Raw genomic sequence first — 6,859 nt, forward strand, 5'->3', positions numbered from 1 at the left:
ATGATCAGTCCAAATTACCTTGTTCATCATTACTAGCTAGATATACAAGTCTGCTCCATTTGTTTGGTTTTTTAATGTAAACAATAATTTATACTATTTTCTTATTATGCCTGTTTTATTATGATTGCTTTCTTATTATGAACATTATGTATTCCCACTGTTAAAAAATTTTAAATATAAACATAAAAAAGAAGTGAGTTAAAATTCCTTATATTCCGAAATGTATTTCCTACTTCTCATTTTTCATTGTATATATATATATAAACATTTTTAACAACAATGAGATCATACTGTACTTATTTTATAATAGAAGTGATTCATTTAATATATCACAACATTTTGATAGCTTTATGATATTCTCATATATGTGTACACCATAATTCATTTATACTATTCTCTAGAATTGGATATCAAAATTTCTCCAATGACTCATCATTATAAAACCACTGTTGCAAGCATTTTTTGTCAAATATTTGAACAGTTCATGATTATTTATTTAAGATAAATTCCCAAAAGTGGAGTTGATCAAAAGATAGAAGGAATTGTGTATATTGCTAAGCTGTTCTCCAGAAGAGCATCATCAATATGCACTTCTAACAACAGTCTTTGAGAATGACTGGATAGAGCGTCGGCCTGCGGACTGGAAGGTCCCAGGTTCGATTCCGGTCAAGGGCATGTACCTGGGTTGCGGGCACATCCCCAGTAGGAGATGTGCAGGAGGCAGCTGATTGATGTTTCTCTCTCATCGATGTTTCTAACTCTCTACCTCTCTCCCTTCCTCTCTGTAAAAAATCAATAAAATATATTAATTAAAAAAAAATATATGCACTTCTAACAACAGTCTTTGAGAATGACACTGTTCAGATCCTAAAGTCAGATTAGAACTTCTGAGCAATTACATCCTTACCAATGTAGGTGAGATTTACCACTTTTAAACTATTTTAAAGCATTCTAAATGTTCTCTCTCCTGCCTTTTACCATCATTGTAACTTCGATTTCTTCCTTCGTATGTAAAATAAGCCAACATCTTAAGGACTGGAAGGATTTAGGGGCTTAGTATTAGAGACCAAACATTTCCTGGGGGTGGAAGGAGAAAGGCTGCTACTCAAAGTGGTTTACTGAGGATCCCCAGCCCTCCAGTGGCCAAAGCAGGGCTTCTCCTTCTGGTTTGGTACTCACATCCCTCTTTTTAAAAACCAGACAAAGTAGGGGGTGGGGCAGGGAGGAAGAGATTAACCAAAGAACAGGTATGCATATATTACCTATGGACACAGACAATAGGGTGGTGAAGGGCTGAGGTGGGGCAGGAACAGGGTGGAGGGGCAATGGAGGGAAAAAGGGGGGACATCTGTAATACTCTCAACAATAAGGATTTTTTTTTTTAAGTAAATGAGTGGAAAAGTTCTGTCTGGTAACTCGGAAATTACTATAATACTTAAGCATAAATACATGCACTTTGCTTTGAATTCTCCTGTGCTAACAAAGTCCAAAATCCTCAACAAGGCCTTTCGAGATCTAACCTGTGTCCACCTGTCCTGCCGAGACTTGTTCAGCGCCAGCCAAGCTTTCTTCTTCTCCCCTATACCATGGATATAGTGTCCTTTGCATGGCACGTTCTTCTACTTTTGACTATCAACTCTGATTTATCCTTCAAAATTCAGCTCAGATGTCACCTCCACAGGGAAATCCCCCATGATTCCCACAGCCTAACCCAAGAGTACCTCCTGTTCTATAGCACTGCATGTCCATCTCTGTCACAGCACCTATCACTCTACACTGTACTCCTCTGCTTATAGAATGCCAGTTTTCTGTTTTCTAGACCAGCATACTTCTCACTAAATTAAGGCTCTTAGGAGCAGCTGCCCAAAGGTAATAGTGCTTAGCCCACAGAAAGGAATCTCTACTATTGGGATCTCAGCTATTATGGCCCCCATACTAGGGAAAGAGCTGGCGCCTCTCATTGTAGGCCACATATGTCTACCAGAATGGAGGGAAGGAAAACTCCACAATATCAACATGGAGAAAAAAAGACTATGGTTCACTATGTATTTTATAAAGAAGATTTTTGTTCTGTGTTCATTATTGCACATCCTCTTTAAGGTGCTGAAACCTAATCTTAGTCTTTGTGAAGATGGAGAAACTGAGTTTCACAGGTTTACTTTTCTTGGCTTATTTACTGTTGTAGACCTACCCTATGTTAAATAGCAGATATCTGTCTCTGAAATGTATTATGACATAAGCTGATAAGTTAAAATCAACAAAGATATCTACCTGCCAATTGCCTTTTTTAAAAACTCCAATTATATTATTTTAGTTTTATTTCTAAATATTATTTATGATTAAGGTCCTGGCTTAACCCATGGGGCAATACAGTGTAGAAGTAAATAGTAAGGACTTTGCAGCCAGGCTGTCTGAGTTTGGATCAGTGATTTCTAGCTAATTTTGAGCAAATTACTTAGCATCTCTTTGCCTAAGCTTTTTCATTTGGAGAATGAGTATATTAATCATACATGTTTCCAGTGGCTGTTCCGAGGATTAAATGAGATAATACCTGTAAAATGCTTAGAACAATGCCAGGCACATGGTAAGGCTTGAAGTTAGTAATTATAGTAGAGGTTCTATAAATAAATGTAAGTGAAAATAATCAGCAGATCCACCTGGGAGTGTAGGTTAACCACTCATGCCCTCAAATGCAAAGCTCCTGCTATTGGAATCATTTTGGAGACTGGAACATATCCCCCTTGACTCCCTATAATACTATGCCACATGAGCCCCATGAAAGAAAACTTGATGAAATACAAGCATTAAATGCTATCATGTAACTATCCATAAATTCTGGATTTCCACAAAGCAGTTCATCCGAATCATAATTAAGGGTTTGAAAGTCAAATGATTTAAGTGCTAGTTTTAATTACCGCTTGGTGAACTTTAGTGTGTTAGAATTGTCACAACTTTCCTTAAGGATTACTCTGAAGCCAGGCAATACAGTGGGAAATTATTAACTCCTACTTTGGTAGAGCAATTATCTGCATTACAAGGTTTATGCAATTAGCTGTTTAGGATGTCATTATATTTTGCCATCTGGTACACAGGAGTTTATGCATATGAACAGGCACGTGTTGAAGTGATTTTCACTATATGACTTGTTCTCAACCCAAGTCATCTCTCTAATGAGGGGAAGTTACCGTGCACCGTACATTAGTGGCAGGTGCACACTATCAAGCTTCATTTTCATCGAAGACCTTCATTTTTCCATTTTAAAGTATTCTGCCCAAGTGTTGGAAAATTAATTAGTCGTTTGCAATTGAACAACGCCTGCAGACACGTTCCTTGGCAGTTAGAGGGGGGCGTGGCTTCAGTTAGGGGCCACGGTTGCAAGAAGCCAGGGTGTAAACCACTGCGGGAGACGGCCTTTCCCGGAGAGGAAAGGAGGGGCCTTGCCGCAGGACGTTCTGAGCCACAGGGGTCAGCAGCCCCCCACCCACCCCAATGCCCTTTCCACTGAAGGTTGAGCGGGGATAGGGATGGGTCCCCAGGGCGTCTCCCGGAGATCACAGCTCCCCCTCCTCCCACCCCTCCGGGAACCCGAGGCGCGAGGCGGCCTGGGACGCCGCTCTCACTGAGCAGGGGTCCCCGACTGAAGCGCATTAAAAAGGCGCCCTCTGCTGGCCGCTCCCAGCCTTTGGGTTAGAGGAGAGGCGGTTAGGGGCCGGGACAAACTTTTCACCCCGCTCTCAGACTGGAAGCCCCGCTCTAAAAGTGCCCTGCATCCCTGCGGCGGGCGTTCTGCCCGCAAACGCAGTCCCCGAGGCTGGGAGGGTGCGGGGTCAGAAGGAATCAGTCTGTCTCCGGGCCCCGCGCGCGGAGAGCCCGGGCTAGCGCGCAGCCCCGGCTGGGGTGCGGGGGCCCCCAGGGCGGCGCCCTCTGCGAAACCAGCGTAGGGGGCGGGAGGGGCCCTGGTCTTCCAAGGCAAGAAAGAAAGAAACCCCAATCGGGAGCGCAGCGGGACGCGGGGTGACCTCGGGTTTGGCCATCGCAGCCCCCCTCAGTCCCGCACCTGCCCCTCAGCCGGCCGCGGAGAAGGTCCCAGGAGTGGGGGGCCCCCTAGGGGGGAACAGAGGTGTTTCTCGTCCTTCCCCCGCCGGGGCTTTGTTCGTTGGTTCTGTCTGAATCGCCAAAGGCCCGAGCCGTCCCGGAAAGGCGCGCGGGCACCCAGCCGAGGCCGCCCCGCGCGGCCATTGAAATCTGACACTGACGAACGAGCTAGGCCTGCTGCTTTCTTTGGAAGAGTTGGGAGTCGCCAGCCTGGAGAAATGTGGCTGTTGGGTTCCCAGGGAAACGTTCTGCACCCCCCCCTCCCGCCCCATCCCACCCTGCCCCCACCATTGCTGCCCCCTCCTTTCTCCCTTACCGCCCCCCCCCAACAACCCCCCCCCCCCAGCACGCACGTGTTTCCTCTTTCCCAGTCCGCGTGCCAGTTGGAGAACCAGAGTTCGGCTCCAAGAATTGTGAAGGGAAAGAACTGACCACGGGGAAGTGTGGGTTTATTGGGACTGAGCTTTTGTTTGGGGCTCTGACTGCAGAGGCGCCTTTCACCTTTGATGTTTGGGGCCTGGGGGTGACAGCCAGGGGACTGAGGGAAGAGAACCTGGCTGAACCTGGCCCCTTTGGCCTTGTTTCTGCACCAGCCTTGGGGGGGGGGGGGGGGGAGAACAGGTTGGATGTCTTACAAGCAAGTTAGCAACCAACAAGCAAATATTTCCAGATAGACAATGTGTGAAGCACTGAACCGGGCACCAGACAGTTATTGAGAATGAAAATAGGAATTTGCGCCCTAGGGGGTGTGTGTGGCTCAGTTGGTTGAGCTTGGTATACGGAAAGGTCACAAGTTCCATTTCTGATCAGAGCACAAACCCAGGTTGCAGATTTGATCCCCAGTCCCAGTGCTACAGAAGGCAACCAACTGGTGTTTCTCTTTCATATAAATGTTTCTCTCTCTCTCTCTCTCTCTCTCTGAAATCAATAAAATAAAATAGGGATTTGCAAGCTGATTAGAGTAAAATTCAAAGAAAAAAGGATAAGTTGGTCTGATTTAATATTCAACTGGATGAGTACAAGTGGAGGGTAGGTAAAATTAGAACTGGCTGTTGGAGTCTCAGAACTTCTGTACCTGGGCATCCATGCCTGCCAGTGAATCGCAGGGCAGAGGTTATTCTGTATAGTTGCAGCACAGGAAACAGATACTTAAGAAAGTTTGAGATGACGGTACCAAGAAAAAGAGCCAACCGTGCACTTGGAAGAGAAAGTTGAACAAGTAAATCAAGGGCAGACTGAGAAGGCTGGTGGTCTTGGAATTGAGGGGGTGACATAGGGAAATGTGCTTTGGGGCCAGAGTGGACTAGGTCTAAATCTCCTCATGCCTCCTACAAACCGAGTCTCTGTTCCCCTCTGTGAAGTGGGATCATTATGCCTTAATATTGTGGGGATTACATAGGGTTAAATGAGACAATGTCCTTAAATTCAGAATTAATATAACCCCTTCTTCCTTTGCAACTATTTCAAAATTATTTTCATAATCTCTATGTTTCTTTGGAGCCTGTTTAAAGGTTCTTTAAAAAAACAAACATGTGGCTCTGCCCCTCTTGTTTAAATTCAATCAGTTCTATTGCCTATGGATGCTCTGGAGTCCATACTATATTGCTGTCTTTTATAGCATCTAAATTATTTTAAAATACTGAGTTTCAACTACAAACTTCTAGCAATTGACTTTCTGAGCCACTATCCCATCAGATTGGTTCATCTGATGTCAATAATATGGAGCATCGGTTTATTAAGACTTTCAATGGCTTTGGCTGAAAACTCAGTTTCCCATGATCAGGAGCAGCAATTAGGTCCTCAAACAAACCCCACAGCTGTCTGTTGTAAAGAGCCCTTCCAGTTTATTAAGTGTCTGCTTTCCCAGAGTGGAGCCTACACGGAACAACCTCTGACCTGCAACTGACTTGGGGACATACCCACATTCAGAAGTTCTGAGATTGGGACTTGGAAAGGTGAACATTCTGATTCAACACAGGTGACCCATAGACCCATAGATTGGATCCCAGCTCTGCCCTTTCATTACAAATGAGAGAGAGAGAGAGAGAGAGAGAGAGAGAGAGAGAGAGAGAGATTGCGCCCTGTTGGGGAAAGGTACCAAAAAGAAGTAGCTAAGATATCCAGATATACACCTATACACACACTTACACTGATTGATATGTGTTCTCTTGACATAGAAGCACAATTATATATCAGAGAATAAAACAGGTCTCACCAAAATAAATGCCATCTCTTATAAATGTGTGTATGTATGACTGTGTCAAATGAGGCCATAAGCTATATTCTCCACCGTTCCTGAAGTCTTTTTTCAACCCATTCATTTATATCACTATACCTGAAGATGGAATTTTGATGGCAAAATTCTAGGATGAAGATCATTCCAGAAAAGAACTAGGTCAGCTCAACATTTGAGCTAGGGTATATGCTCTTTGAACATTAGCTCCAGCACTTCATTATGACAGAACTAAGGCATGGGCCTGGGGAATGGAGAGGGAGAGAAGTTTCTACCCTGAAGTTTAGAATATAAGCAAACTCCAGGAGACATATTCCTGGATTTCTCCATATCTCTGCTAGCACCTAGAACAGCGGTTCTCAACCTTGGCTGCATATTAGAATCACCTGGAATCTTTTTAAAATCCTGATTTCTGGGCCTCATCCTCCGGAAATTCTGTTTCTTTGTTACTAATGTTGTGGCTCCACCCCATAACAAAGAAACAGCAATATCCGGAGGATGAGGCCCAGAAATCAGGATTTTAAAAAGATT

The sequence above is a fragment of the Myotis lucifugus genome, unplaced genomic scaffold (assembly GCF_000147115.1).
Source record: "Myotis lucifugus unplaced genomic scaffold, Myoluc2.0 scaffold_63, whole genome shotgun sequence".
Lineage (NCBI taxonomy): Eukaryota > Metazoa > Chordata > Mammalia > Chiroptera > Vespertilionidae > Myotis > Myotis lucifugus.